Here is a 16,790-nt window from a genome sequence, read left to right as displayed (position 1 = left end):
AGACTGTGACTGATGTAACTGGGAGTCTGTGACTGGTGTAACTGGGAGAATGTCAGTGGGTGTAACTGGGAGACTGTGACTGATGTAACTGGGAGACTGCAACTGGTGTAACTGGGAGAATGCGACTGGTGTAGGTGGGAGAATGTGACTGGTGTAACTGGGAGACTGTGTTTGGTGTAACTGGGAGACTGTGACTGATGTAACTGGGAGAATGTGACTGGTGTAACTGGGAGAATGTGACTGGTGTAACTGGGAGACTGTGACTGGTGTAACTGGGAGAATGTGACTGGTATAACTGGGAGACTGTGACTGGTGTAACTGGGAGACTGTAACTGGTGTAACTGGGAGAATGTGACTGGTGTAACTGGGAGAATGTGACTGGTGTAACTGGGAGAATGTGACTGGTGTAACTGGGAGACTGTGACTGGTATTTCTGGGAGACTGTGACTGGTGTAACTGGGAGACTGTAACTGGTGTAACTGGGAGAATGTAACCAAGGTAATGCAACTGCGATATAACAATCAGTGTCCACACTCCACAGAAAGCAGCATTTACTGGCCAGGTAATAAAAATTGGCGATTTGTAATAGTTAATGACATCAGTATAAAATTTACTGACCTGTTAATTATTCAAGTTTCAAGATGATGTTTAGATTCACATATTCATACTCAGATTTTAAAATGAACAAACACAGAGACAATGTGGCTACAGTAGTGTCCAGGGGGATTTATCTCTGTGTTTGTTCCTTTCAGGATAACCCCGCCCCTTCGAGCACCTGCTATGAGCCTATAAATTGATTGCGCAACTTCCACTTCTGTGTCAGATTTTAAAATGTAAGCTCTGTATTGTGAATTATTGTGAATTTACAGAACACAGTGTACGTGCCGCATAAGACATATTGCTCTCTGTATACCCTAATCCCACACCAGTCAAAAACATTATACACTATAACATGCAAATATTGTATTTTTACTCATATTTTGTCTATTATTAGGATGTGAATTCAGCAATTGGCAGCGATAAAATGGTTGTCGCTCGCTGCGCTGCCGTCCTCACACTGCCGCAGTAGAACCGCCCCGTGGGTATAAAAGAACAATATCTGTAAATTGAAAGCCAGGGTTTCAGGCAATCTGCCACACTGAATAACCTGGCACAGCTCTGCTTCCATCTTCATCTTCCAATTAACTTAATACCATTGATCAAATCACTAAACTCTATCCCGGTTCAAGAGTTACAGTTTATTTTCCTCTTTCAATGCATTTATAATATGTTTGGATTCCCTCCCGCGTGACTTCGTCCATTATTGTCCTTGCTGTACCTCATTGCGTTAATCATTTACTCTCAAAATATGATATCCCTCACTGTCGTCTGTAAGTTCCTCCGTCTCCTGCCTTTCCCACTTAATCCCCACTTACAACTTATTTGTCCTCTGTACAGAAAACCCACTAAATGCCCCATAAAAATGAATTAATTGAACTTAAAAAAAATATCTTTATCATATAAAACCAGTAGGACCATGAAATGACATTTGTATTTCTTTATCTCTGCTGTTGGCAGCCGGCATGAAAATCTGTCACAATTGAAGCTCTCCTAACATATATATGCTGAACACACGTCCCCGTTGCCAAGTGATTGTTTTTCATTCCCAGAATTTCAGTGAAAACCACCAGCTGAATCTCACGTCCAAAAAAATGAGATCTGTATGTAAACTAATAAGATATAATCACTCATTAGCATGTTATGTGTCCTCTCACATCTCTGAACGCGTGTCGTTTTATTTTTAAAGTTAACAATCTACAAGAAGACATTAAACTATGTGCGTTTTGTGCCGTGTATCGGAAGCGATGCCTTGGGTGGGGTGGGGGGGTTGTGGTTTTTTTTGTTAAATCTTCACTAAGCAGATGGAGTTTTACAACTCTATAGAAGACGCACTCTGAAAATCGTCCCCCTCTCGCAGATAACAGAAGATGCCAGGCGTTGGCACTGCAAAAATCTAAATGAAAACTGGTTTCTGCTAATATGGCAGAGGGGAAGTATCATAGTGTGAGACTGATTGGTCCATTATTATCTATTAGTAAGGGCGTATGCGTGTATAGACTGGGGGCGCGGATGAAGATACGCCTGTCAGGTGGTATACCTCTAACGGAACCGTGACTGGTGCAACAAGATGCAACGATGACTATTAGCAGTACTAACAGGACGCTTCTGACTGCAAATTACTCCAGCTGACGGTACATGAGCGTTGCAGATATATCGTACAAAGTTGCTGACGTCTATTCGCATAACTCGATTGACATTTCCATTTTGCAATTTTCAATTGCAAAGTAAAAGTAGAGCCAGTGAGTGCAGCATGCAAAATAAAATGTCGTGCTTGCACCCCTTGCAGGGTAACATGGTATAACGATAGGAGGGGGTTAAATAGGCTGTTCATGAGGAAGCTTTTGCCAGACAGATCCTGGAGCGTTTTTAATATAGTTCACTAGAATGCTCTCTATTGCGTACAGGTCAATAGAATGCTCCCTGTATTTTACAGAGTGGTTAGAATGCTCTATGTATTGAAAATAAATCATTAGAATGCTCTCTGTATTGTATACTTGTCTTTAGAATAGTTTCGGCATTGATGGAGTTGGAGCTGTATTTGATTCTAACTCTGTGATACAATAATGTTTCATATATTTGTCAAGGTAAAACCGCTCCCACATTAGGCAAAACACACATGCACATTTTCCATCACGCCCATTTTCCCATGGCGGAGGCCTGGTAGTGGCCTGGGCCACTTGGTTGTCTTTGCCCCCCACCCCTGTTTCTTGTCCTCCTGTCTTCTGCTTTTCACATGTTAAAGCAAAAACGTATTTGTTTTTTGATTATTTATGGCAAACTTCCACAGTTGCGACAAAGATCTATAGAGCCCAGATTGCTATGGAAACATTAGCTCGTTACATTGTAACTTTCATAGTTGTATCTTCCTCTTGTGTGTTTCTAGAGCAATAACAGATATCATGTATCCAGCGAAGGCCGGGTCTCCTTCAGCATTTTAATGAGCGCTTAACGTTGAGACTAAAGTTGACAATTGTCATATTTCTGGCATTAGTCATTCCCAACATTTCCCACCAGAAAAACAAAATGCGCTAGTACAAAAGCTGGGATATATATTATTCTTTGTTCCCCAGACATCCGCCTCCATAGTTGACAAATGTCCCAAAGTTCCAGGGAGAGTCCAAGGTCTTAAAGATCTAGTCCTGCAGATTTCTGTCCTTTACCTGCCCTCTAGGATAATAAACTTATTAGTCTAGGACGACCTGAAGCCTTAATCAGACCTTGTTTGTGTACAAAAGGAGAACAGATCACATTTAAGGATTAACTTCTACCAATGGTGGTGACCATTGTTAGATACAAGACCACTCATTTATTTCACTCTTTATTCTACGTTGCTTTTTCACTTCTATATTTGCCGCATTCTCCTGGATATCGCTTCCTCCGACTTCGTTTCGCTGCCTCCGCTTTATATTGGCGACGAAGTTACATCACAATCCCAGGTCCTCCGAGCAATATTGATCCCCGTAACACAACACTTTATTAGGCGGCTGTTTGGCAACGTCCCTCCGCTTGGGAGAAGAAGTTTAACTGTACATTAGTATCTGCCGCTGAGTGTATCGATCACTCAGACTATTGATGTAATCTGTCTGCAGCTTCCAGCTTTACAAACCGGTCTCTTCCCTCTGTCTTGCCAAGAGTATGAAAGTGTCCCAGGGGAGAGATTCACACCCAGATATATTAAACCATCCTTGTTAGGATGACCGGCACGCAAGCACACATTCTCTCTGCATGTAGTATCATCATCATCATCACCATTTATTTATATAGCGCCACTGATTCCGCAGCGCTGTACAGAGAACTCACTCACATCGGTCCCTGCCCCATTGGAGCTTACAGTCTAAATTCCCTAATATAGACACACAGACACAGACAGACTAGGGTCAAATTGTTAGCAGCCAATTAACCTACCAATATGTTTTTGGAGTGTGGGAGGAAACCGGAGCACCTGGAGGAAACCCACGCAAACACAGGGAGAACATACAAACTCCACACAGATAAGGATATGGAGATATATATATATATATATATATATATATATATATATATATATACATATACAGACGCCATATCAATTGTTTTGGGGTTTTCTATACGATTACGACTGATTGATGGGGATGACCATCTCTGACTAGTACACCCCTCCCCCCCTTAATAAAGGTGCAACAGTGGGACTCTTTTACTAATTTGGCCTTGACCTGTAGGACCAAAGGCCGTTCTCCTGACCTCTTCAATTGCACGAATTAGGCACTTTGGACCTAATGCTGAGTTTGTGTAGCTTAAAATCTGTCAATTTGCACTGTGCATGCCCAAGAAACAAGCGGCACACGTCTATACTGGCGCCTCCTTGCCACCGGAGAGGGGGAGGGGTGGGGTGGTCTAATGTAGGAATTAGAGCACAGTAAGGGCGAGTTCACGCAAATGTGGCTGAGACAACGAGTGCGGGTGCATATCCGCCTGTCAGGAGACACATCGTTACCACCCGCTAGCGGACAGGTGGATCACTACCTAGCTGCTTCTGATTGGCTGATTGCGGAGTCACCTCCACAGCTGATAGGTCTTCTCTGCGTTGCTTGCGGCTATATTATAGGAGTTTGTGGGCACATTTTAGAAATAATATTTTTGCTACTTACTGTCATACGAGAGAAGGAATATTATATCTACTGTATTATCTTGAGCCTAATAGTGAATATGTTTTTCTCTAACAAACAAATGTTAATAAACTTTTCCTGTATTTATGCAGGGCCGTCTTAATACCATTATAGGCCCCCAGGAAAAGCAGTGCATTGGGGCCCTAGCTACACAACCATGGGGCCCTAAGCTTGCCAACGTCTCCAGGAATTGAATTGACTCTCCCGGTCTCCCACATAAACTTTACTATCTCCCGGAATGACAAAGTTTGTTATATATTATATTTTTGCGTGCATGGGCCGAGCAAATCCATTTTTTAATGGAAACCAATCATCTAAGATTCATAGTAATTTTGGAGACTCACGGAAATTGAGACAATGCTTCTGGCATGATGTGTGGTGGGGGGGGGGGGGGGGATTGGAAGGAGAAACAGCAGATTAAAGACATTGTTGCGTCAAAGCTGCAGAACAGAGTCTACGACAACCACAACAAAGCATAGACTTCAAACTTCATTGCGCTCAGTTTACACACAGACTGACAGAAACACAGACTGACAGACACAGAGACACACACACACACACAACACAGACTGACGCGCTGACACACACAGACTGACACACACCCATACATACAGATAGACACACACACACACAAACTGACATACAGATAGATAGACACACACATTGACACACACACACTGACACACACACACTGACACACACACACACTGACACACACACTGACACACACACACAGACTGACGCGCTGACACACACAGACTGACACACACCCATACATACAGATAGACACACACTGACACACACACTGACACACACACACACACACTGACACACACACACACTGACACACACAGACATACATACAGATAGATAGACACACACACACTAACATGCTGACACACACAGTCTGGCACACAGACACACACACACACTGACACACATACACACAGATCTACAGATAGACACACACACACTAACATGCTGACACACACACACTGACACACACACACACACACGCACATTCAGATAGATAGACACACACACACTAACATGCTGACACACACACAGACTGACACACACACATTCAGATAGATAGACACACACACACACAGACTGACACACACACACACAGACACACACACAGAGAGACACACAGACTGACACACATACAGACTGACACACAGACATACAGATAGACACACACACACATTCAGATAGATAGACACACACACACACTAACATGCTGACACACACACACACAGACTGACACACACACAGACACACATACAGACTGACACACAGACATACAGATAGACACACACACACATTCAGATAGATAGACACACACACACACACACAGACTGACAGACACACATACAGACTGACACACAGACATACAGATAGACACACACACCACACACACAGACACACACACACACACACACACACACACACACACACCACTACTTGGGATTGCTGTGTGGGAGTATTACAGAAGGGTGGGTGGCTACACAAGTGATCTGGCTGCTGCCTACGCAGCCCGTGTGTCTAAAGGGAGAATATCAGCGTTATCTCATGCAGATGACCTTACCCAGATCCCACCTACAGCTCACTGACTGCGTCTTATATCTATCACTGTCATATATCTCATGTGTATGTTACATATATCATATATCTCATATTACATATCTATCTATCTCATATATCTCATAACTATGTTATATCTCATATGTATCTATCTATCTATCTATCTAGTGGTGCTCCTCTCCGCTAAAGAAGTGCCCCTGTACTATCCAGCAGCCGCGGCGCTATCAAAGAAGCGTCCGCGGCAGAGCACACAGTACCGCCACGGACGCTTCTTTGATAGCGCCGCGGCTGCTGGATAGTACAGAGCTGCCGAAACGGAGCCAGGGCGCATGCGCAGCAGCTTTCGGTTTTGTTTTGGGGTTTTTTGGGGGGGGAAACCCCCCTTAAAAATCCTGCGTGCACCCCTGCTATCTACGTTACTTTTACAACCACTATACACAAAATACAACATGCAAGCAAAAGGAGAGAGGATCATGTTGAATAATAATATACCAAAAACATTGTAGCAATACAATGTGTCAAAATAAATATAACTGAACAGTAGAATTTATGCAATTATAAAACTCCTTAATATAGATGATATTCATGACGTTCAGCCCTGTAACCACTATACAATACAGAGAGCATCCTAGTGACCACCATACAATACAGAGAGCATCCTAGTGACCACCATACAATGCCCCCCAATGTATTGACTCTCCCCCCTATCATGGCCCTGCCTATATTTCCCCCCCCCCCCTCCCCATATCATCATAATCATCATTTTATCTATATAGCGCCACTAATTCCGCAGCACTGTACAGAGAACTCACTCACATCAGTCACTGCTCCAATAGAGATTACAGTTAATTTCCTAACACACACACAGACATTAGAGCAAATTTTTGAAAGCAGCGAATTAACCTACTAATATGTTATTGTATTGTGGGAGGAAACCGGAGCACCCGGAGGAAACCCACGCAATCACGGGGAGAACATACAAACTCCCCACAGATAAGGCCATGGCCGGGAATTGAACTCATGACCCCAGTGCTGTGAGGCAGAAGTGCTAACCACTGAGCCACCGTGCTGCCCACGTTATGCTTCCTATATATACCACTGACTCATGCATCCAGCCCCCAATGAGTTCTCCCTGTACCCATGTAGAGTGTCACAGACAGAGCGAGTGCAGCGGAGATCTGGCGAGGTAAGAGCTCCGCGATCAGCGCTCCGCACAGACACCGAATGGCTGCAAATCACACTGCAGCTCTCTCATTCTGTTTCCTGCCAGGCTGCCTGTCATTGTATGCTCACTGCCCGGGGCCACGCCTCTGGGTCGGGGCCACCCACGATGAGTCCACTCTGCTGCGCTCCACTCTCGTTTCTCAAGAGAACAACAAACACTAAGGGCTAGATTTACTAAGCTGCAGTTTTGAAAAAGTGGGGATGTTGCCTATAGCAACCAATCAGATTCTAGCTTTCATTTATTTAGTACCTTCTACAAAATGATAGCTAGAATCTGATTGGTTGCTATAGGCAACATCCACACTTTTTCAAACCCGCAGCTTACTAAATCTAGCCCTAAGCCCCTATTCATGGCAACACCTCACTCCTTGGCCCCGCTTGGCCCAGTCACTTTCACTTTACTGACAGAGCTCACAAAGATGCACAGTCCTGGTACTGCCAGGGTCACTGTGGTTCCACCTCCTTCCGGAACTGGATGCCAACCGGTCTCCGACTGGTCCTCAGACCCACACTGGGCCATCTACTGACCTCCTCCCTGAGCCCCTCAGCCCCTCACTGGACTACTGAGGGCCCTACACGGCTGTGATCACAGACCTTCCAGCCTGTCGGGGCTGATGCCAAACTTCAGGGCACGAACAGGTTGCAAAATGGCTCGACCTAGCCTGCCACCATAACATATATATATATATAGAGACACGATAGACATAATTATAGGGCAGTCCAGGATTTTTATAGTACATGACCCTGAACTTGCTGAAATGTGATTTGCTTCATGATACACAACCTTGTGGAAGCCTTCGCACTATTTACCCAGTCCAGGTATAGATGTTCATTTTATAAATGATCGCCTTGAATTACTGTAAGATTTACACAACACGTTAAAACATTTGCGTATGGTTAGTCAGCCCCATTTAAAGCGCATCCATCCCCTACACACAGAGTAGAAAGATATTTTGTTGGCTGGATCAATGTTTGTAAAAATGTTGCTCATCAATCCATTGGGGGTCGGTGACCTTGCGAAAAGTGTGATGGGTGCACGTCACTGAAACCACTCCAACCAAACAGCAACTTTTTAGTTTACAAAGCCACAAAGTTGGTGCAAATGATATTATTATTATTACCGTTCTTTCGCACATCCCGGGAATTATAAGCAACGTAAGGGTAGTGGGTGAGGGGCCGAAACAAGAGGAACAAGATATCCTTGGTCTTGAAAGCTTACAATCGAATGATACCTGTGACAGGATGGACCACCTATGCCACTCTGTCTGTTGTTGCTGGGAACCGGCTGGGCTTACTTTGCCACGGTTCCCTTTTGTTATCCCAAATGCGCCCTCTTGCTGCAGTAGGAGGGGCTTATAATGCTGCCACCACTGAACTCCTTTATGGCGCTCAGAACCACGTTCCTTCTGGGTTACTGTCACTGCTAGTGTACTCCTGTGCTGGTACACTTGGGCTGGTAACTCCGGACCTCTTACTATGAATCCGGTTTGCTGTGAATGGATCCCCCCTGGCCTATAACACTGACCATAGCTGCATGAGTAGCAGGCAGAATGGTGGTACTGGAAAAGCTTGGGTCCAAACCTCAGAATCAGCCGGAGAACGGATTAGATTTAGGGTCTAATCGGCAGGTCACAGGATTACAGCAATATTGAAGAAGTTGTCAAGCAGGTCTTTGAAGCAGAGTGATGTTTTATTGCTCAAGTGTCCTGACAAGGACAATCCCACTGATTTAAGGTATCAGGGGTCAGGTCAGATGGAACATCAGAATGATACATTTCAGTGTCCAAGTCAGTGCATTTATACCTTTCAGACACATGCTATTTTTAGCATCAGGATATACTCTATTTACACAAACATGGATTTACATGCATTGCAAAGCCACTAATATTTATACTTAGCTATGAAATTCTTAAAACCCTTGCTGTGATTTCCTGGATCTTATTTCAGAAGCAGGAGAGCCACCAGCAAGTCAAAAGGTCTGACTGACATGAATACTACAGACAGTCGCCGAATACCCATTCCCACAGAACAACAACAAAAAAAAACAAACAAGCTACTTCCTCACATCACAATACACCAAAGGCTTGGTAAACACAGGCTCATTGTATCAGATATATACATCAGAAATAGGCATATCCTATAGCAAGGTTAAACAAGAGACAAATTTCTTCCCCTGGTCTCAGAAATAACAATTTCCTATCTCACAATATCAAAAAATAAGTGCACGTGCAATTACATTAATAAGTGCACTATTTGCTTTAAATAAATTTTTACCAAAAGTTATTTAATAGTGATCCAGTCACAATACCGTATTACTTCAGCTTTCTGCATCTCTCTAAAAAGCTGCAGATAGATTGGTACGTCTTATGCATTATAAATTGTCAGTCCGTAATAATACAGACAAGGCAATATGCCATAACCATAAAACACAGTTCTAACACAACACTAGTCCTGAAGTGCGGCACCGTTGTATAACAATCACATTCTTTAGCTATTTAGGGGGTGAGTGAAACATTGTAGCAGAGAGAGATGTGTGCTTTTCTCAGAACTGTGAGTATAGATGATCCAGCAAAGTATATAGAAGGACCGAGCCAGACGTCTTGGCAAATGGATAAAGGGCAATTTCGCAACACGCGTGTGTAATAAAAATACCAAGTCGTCTATTGAAATGAGCTGTTCAGTAGTCATTTCCTTGGATCCTGCTTTATAAACATGCGCTCAGTTTGGTTATATATGGGGGGGTTGCTTTGTTTCCTGGATGTGCGAAAACGTGGTTCAAATTAAAAACAAACAAAACCAAAACAGCAGAAATCCAATGTTCTTCTGAACGATCACCAAAATACATAATAGAAGAAAGACCATCAGTGAATCAGTCCATTTGCGTAGAGTAAAATATGAATTTCGCTACTACGCACAGAAAGACGTTTGTATCCGTACGCGCCGTACGCGGAGTCATCGTGTCTACGGCTCTTATAGAGGTGATTGGGGAAGCACTTTACACCTGCGTTGTAGATGGATTTGCGTCCATCTCTTTATACAGGGCCCTCTGCATACAGATTACACTATATATGTATATATACAGTATATACAAAACATACAACATTGATGAAGAGTGAGGAGAGATCTGTCCTTAAATAACTATGGAGGACATTCAGAAAGAGGAATAATATGTCCCATCACTGCAGAAATGTCGGTTACAGCCAATAATATAGAAAATGGAAAGTGAGACTTTAGTTCTGCAGGAATAGGACACAGAGTCCTTAGTGCTTCACACTGCGGGATGTACATACATGTGACTATAGACTGTATGTGACCATCTGCTGCATTGTGTGTCCCTGTATTGTTATGATGATATACTGCACAGTGCTGTACAGCTGTTATGTATACAGTAGAAGTAATCTACAAAGTGCATCACACTCAGGACGCCATCGCATTGTGTCATATTCCTCACAGCGCGCACATCACACACAGATGTCTACCCTCTAATCAACCTAGGGGGGCACCTCGGCATGTGGGAGTGAGGGGAGGGGACATTATGGTAAGTGGAGGGGACATGAGAGAGAGGGGAGGGGACATGAGAGAGAGGGGAGGGGACATGAGAGAGAGAGGGCACACAATAGGGATCCCACTAAAAGTATCGTCCTCTTGCAGAGTATAAATGTCAGTGGGCCCCTTTGCACCTACAATGCACCATTTATCTCATTCTAGTAATCTGCTCTGTAAAATGCGGTATTCCCGCGCTGCTCCTCTGTGCTCCGCGCGTGCCAGCGTGGCTCCTCTGTGCTCCGCGCGGCGTGCCAGCGTGGCTCCTCTGTGTTCCACGCTGCGTGCCAGCTCTGCTCCTCTGTGCTCCGCGTGGCGTGCCAGCTCTGCTCCTCTGTGCTCCGCCGCTGCGTGCCAGCGCTGCTCCTCTGTGCTCCGCGCAGCGTGCTAGCGTGGCTCCTCTGTGTTCCACGCTGCGTGCCAGCGCTGCTCCTCTGTGCTCCGCGCAGCATGCTAGCGTGGCTCCTCTGTGTTCCACGCTGCGTGCCAGCGCTGCTCCTCTGTGCTCCGCGCGGCGTGCCAGCTCTGCTCCCCGGTGCTCCGCGCGGCGTGCCAGGTCTGTTCCTCTGTGCTCCGCGCGGCGTGCCAGCTCTGTTCCTCTGTGCTCCGCGTGGCGTGCCAGCTCTGTTCCTCTGTGCTCCGCGCGGCGTGCCAGCTCTGTTCCTCTGTGCTCCGCGTGGCGTGCCAGCGCTGCTCCCCAGTGCTCCGCGCAGCGTGCCAGCTCTGCTCCTCTGTGCTCCGCGCTGCGTGCCAGCGCTGCTCCTCTGTGCTCTGCGTGGTGTGCCAGCTCTGTTCCTCTATGCTCTGCGCATGACGCCCCTACTCTGCCCAGCGCCTCCCCTCACCCTGTGCAGACTCTGCTCCCCCACAAACACCGTACTCACATGTACATCTAGGATCAGGGCTTTGCACTGCAGAGTGAGGAGCAGTATATTGCGGCTGCACCATTATAACATATAATGATAACACACGTCCGCACTGTGGATTCCAAGCTCCCAGAAGCCATGTAATACCGCTCCAGCTGATGAGGTGTAAATCCACTCACATCCAATCAAAGGATTTTATAAAGAAACATTGATCTTGCGATATGTTGGATTAAAGGACCGCTAAACCTATAATACACATTCCCTTGTATACAGCAGCGGCTAAGAACAGTCACGAATTATATATATAAATCTAAAGTCCCAGAAGATATGTGAGATAAAGTTCTGCAGACGTCTTATCAGTAAACAGCAATCACCCTGTTCTATCCAGACAATGGGCGATAATCATCTGCCCAGCAAAAGTACAGATAATATCAGTCATATTTAAGTCTGTCAAAGTATGCAAACTTTTCCATATATATTAATGAATTTTTTGAATATTACTATTACCTTTCACTTATAACGCACCGGCATATGACATAGCGCTGTGCACTGAGGAGATCACAATACAAATAAATAACGTACAATGATAAGAAACAGAAGGTAAAGCTGGCTCTGCCCCCATGAGCTTACAATCTAAGAAGTGCAGGGAGCACTTGATACATAATGAAGTGGAATAACAGTTGTAGCCAGTGGTGTGGAAAGTGGGTGTGGCTACAGTAACGCTGCGGTGTTAGCAGCCAATCATAAAGCAGCCATTGGTGTGGCATGTTCACTGGATCAAATGTCACGTTAGCTGCTGCCAGCCATGACCACCCTTCACAATATTTATCAACTTATTAAGTAACCTATTATTTAAAGAAACTTGTATTTAAGATTAATTGATCCTTAAAGCCAATATGGCGTTATTATTTGATTGGCAGATATAAGACACACCCCGGAGTGCGCCAGGTATCTGCCGTTTATAACGCTCTCTTTCAGCAATGTATTGTATAACGTTAATGTCCTGCAGCTGGCTGGCTTTGGCTAACCTTTGCTAGCAGGGCATGCTGCAACTTGTAGTTCCTCAAAAGACAGGGAGCCACAGATATTTTGTGCCATATTAAGGTAACTGGCCAGGCTGCTGGGCGTGCCCATACAATGGCTGCCTACCATGCGTGTAGGAGACAACTATCATCTTATGAAACATGTTACATCATTTAGATAAAGTAAAGGTCATTTTAATCTATGGAGCAATTCATTAAGCTTCTATCACAGATATCTCCGGCGTTTAATTTAGTAACGATCAATATCTCCATACCCATATTTGACGTCGAAATGGGGCAATTTAAGAAGCTCCGGAAAGCTTAGCTTCTAGCCGCTTCCCTACGATTGTTAACACCATGTGAGAATGGCGTCAGCGACTCTTACCTGACGCTAAAGCCCCTTCCCCTCCTCCTGTCTCTAATGCTTATAGCCGTGCGTACGCAATGAATACGCTGGGATACAACAGGAAAATGTAGTTATATGTCTCCTTGGTAATCTGTCTGACACTGATCGGAGGCGATGTCCTGTCAAGACTCAATTCATCATCCTCATCAGCTATTTATATAGCGCCACTAATTCCGCAGCGCTGTACAGAGAACTCATTCATATCAGTCCCTGCCCCATTGGAGCTTACAATCTAAATTCCCTAACAAACACGCAGAGAGAGAGACTAGGGTCAATTTAATAGCAGCCAATTAACCTACCAGTATGTTTTTGGAGTGTGGGAGGAAACCGGAGCACCCGGAGGAAACCCACGCAAACACGGGGAGAAAATACAAACTCCACACAGATAAGGCCATGGTCGGGAATCGAACTCATGACCCCAGTGCTGTGAGGCAGAAGTGCTAACCACTGAGCCACCGTGTTGCCCATGCTGCCTGACTCAATTGATAAATTGATCCGGTAATTCACGATGAGCGAGTTATGCGATTATTTATAAATAGCCCGGACACGGCTGTTATAGTCTTAGAGCAAAGTACATTGGATGACAAGGAAAACACTAACTCCTTATCACCCCTGGGTGGGTGGTTGGTTTAAAACATAATATTGTGTTGATTTTTATTCCATTTCTCAAGGTTAGAGCCCTTTAGAATAGAAACTAAAATCCGGTATTTGCTAAGCAGACTAAACAGAAGAATTTTCTGGCTTTTTAAGAAGGGTTTGACTCCCCGGACTGTGTTTAAAGTATTGCTACGCAGAATTAAAAAGATTGTTACTGAGAGCTCCAGGGATTTCAGTAGATGAACACCTGGCAGACGATCAGAATGAGCTAACGCCACACAAGCCAATTTCTATAAATTCATGTCATCATTGAAAACCTTCACACAGAGTATTAACCTCTCCCGCCACCCAGCGTCTCCGTGTATTGACAATTTGCAAATAAACCCACCAGTTTTTTTATGTAAGTAATAAAGGCTGGCGAGGCAGCGGTGGCATGGTGTAAATATCTCACAGATGCCGTGGTGGCATCAAAAAAATCTGTTTGTATACTGTGCACCTACAGAACAGCCCACCGCCACACAGCAAGCGTTCCTTAAACAGCGGACCATGGGCAGACAATGAAGGAGAGCAGGCGTTCCGCGCTGAGGGTTAAGCGCAATGGTGCACATCACTAAGTGCAAAATCTGTAAAGCAGAGATTTCTTTTTAGGTAACAAGATATTTAAAGTAGGTGGTCGGAGTGGGCGGTACGCACGTATTAAGGTGTTCATCATTTTACATGATGCTACAGAGCTTTGTAAAATAATGGGAAATTCATTTAAGTGGTGGAAGAAAGAATTTCTTAGTAATATTTTCCTTACCTAAGTCCGTCGCTCCGTGTAATGTACATAGATTTGGAGAGTTAAACCCACGTGTTTGATAGAAGAAGAAAGTAAATATTAGTTGCTCGAGATAAAGGGGACCCCGGGATGTTGTTATATTTAAGAGTTATTTGAAATATGAATAAAGGCAGAATATTGGGAGAAGAACGTTGTGCGAGGGACGTGCTCTGGTCATGAGTTGGCTGCGATGCTCCATGTGCACGGGTGGAACCACCATGGGTACTGGGAAGGCACCTTCTACAGGACCAGAAGGTGAGGGGACCCCAGCAAGGACACCACATTTTTGAGATCCCCCTCTGTGGAGTCCTCTTTTGAGCGGGGCACACCCGGGAAGCTAGAGTGTCATCAACGGTCCCCTATCCAAGATTTGCTACGGGAGCCGGCAAGTTATCGTTCTGAACTTGCCCATGTAAATTGTGCCCCTTTATTATTATGCCCTTGCCCCAGCTTCTAAGTGTGTACTCCTGACAGCGCTACTATTTTTCTTATTTTTTTTTATTATTAATCACATGCACAGTAACACTTCTCTAGTTCTGTGTGGCGGATGTAATTCTCAGTAGCTGTACAGTACCACTTCCCATTATCTGTATGTTAAACATGAATACAGCTGCAGTCTACCACCCATACAATAGGACTGTATTATTATTATAATGTCCAGCAGTTATGAGATGAGGTACAGTGTTAGCATAATGTGCCACATGCGATGTATAGATGCAGCGTGTCCTGGTATTTGTATTAAATGCAAATTCCTGTTAGTTTCAGCAATGCAGAAATCATACATTATAGTTTTCAAAGCAGGATTATTTTTTTATTCTACGCCTTGGTGACCAGAAATTTTAACCACAAAAGTGATATGTCTATCCCAGCAGCAGAATTGTTAAGGTAAGACAACCTCAGTCTCTGGGTATGTTAGGGGATTTAGATTGTAAGCTCCAATGGGGCAGGGACTGATGTGAATAAGTTCTCTGTACAGTGCTGCGGAATAGTGGCGTTATATAAATAAATAGATGATAATGATGATGACCTGGATCTTTGTGCCTCAGATACAAATAGTGGAGAAAGCAGCGCAGGTCAGGAAGACGCTGTTTTGTCAGAGGCGTCTGCCTCCCTCGCTTAGACACAAAGCGGATGCCCACAGGAGATAACTGGCTGTTGGGAAAGTGAATGGCTCTCTAATTTGGAAACAATGGCTAAGTGGTATTATAAACGTGATGTCAGATCTTACAACAGAAATATATTACTACCTGGTGATCGACATAATGTGGAAACACATCTACACACATATACACACATCTATACACATCTGCACACAGTTACACAAATATACACACATCTACACATATATACACACATCGTCATCTACACACATGGAAGTGTGTGCATCTACTAAAGCAGAACTCCAATGAAAAAATCACAATTAACACAAATTATTGTGATAGATTATAAGAAGAATGTTGGTGTTTTATTTCTTCAGGCTGCTATTAATGGCTTATGATTCTGGACTACCATGGAAACCACAGTCATATGACACACGATGTAGCGAGCAGAGAGGCTTTGGAACACCCCTCTGAGCTCTGCACTGTGACATCCTCTTTCTCCCACCTCTGCCATCACATGACATGCTGCTAGCTGTAAAGCTGTGTCTGTGTGGCAGTCTGGCTGTGTTTGGCAGCCTGATTTTGGTCTGATCTGTTGCTATGAGTAACAGCTTCACTACAGTTACCTTGTGAACAGTTTTCACTATTTTCCTCTATTTTTTAACATTTTAAGTTCAAGTAAAGACAAAAAACCTATTTTAAGTGTATTTAGCCCTTTCCCCAGTCATAGGTTTATGGCTCTTCGATGGGACGACTGTACTTAGCCCTCTAGGTATGGCCTGGCACTAGAGGAACAACCTGATAAGTGCCAGCAAGTTATCCGGGTGATACCGTCGGGTCAGTGTACCTGGTGGATTCGGGGGGAAGGAGATGATTCAAAATA

This window comes from Mixophyes fleayi, chromosome 4, assembly GCF_038048845.1.
Source record: "Mixophyes fleayi isolate aMixFle1 chromosome 4, aMixFle1.hap1, whole genome shotgun sequence".
In the NCBI taxonomy this organism is placed as follows: domain Eukaryota; kingdom Metazoa; phylum Chordata; class Amphibia; order Anura; family Limnodynastidae; genus Mixophyes; species Mixophyes fleayi.
The sequence above is the reverse complement of the archived record's forward strand: the minus strand, read 5'-3'. Positions refer to the sequence as shown.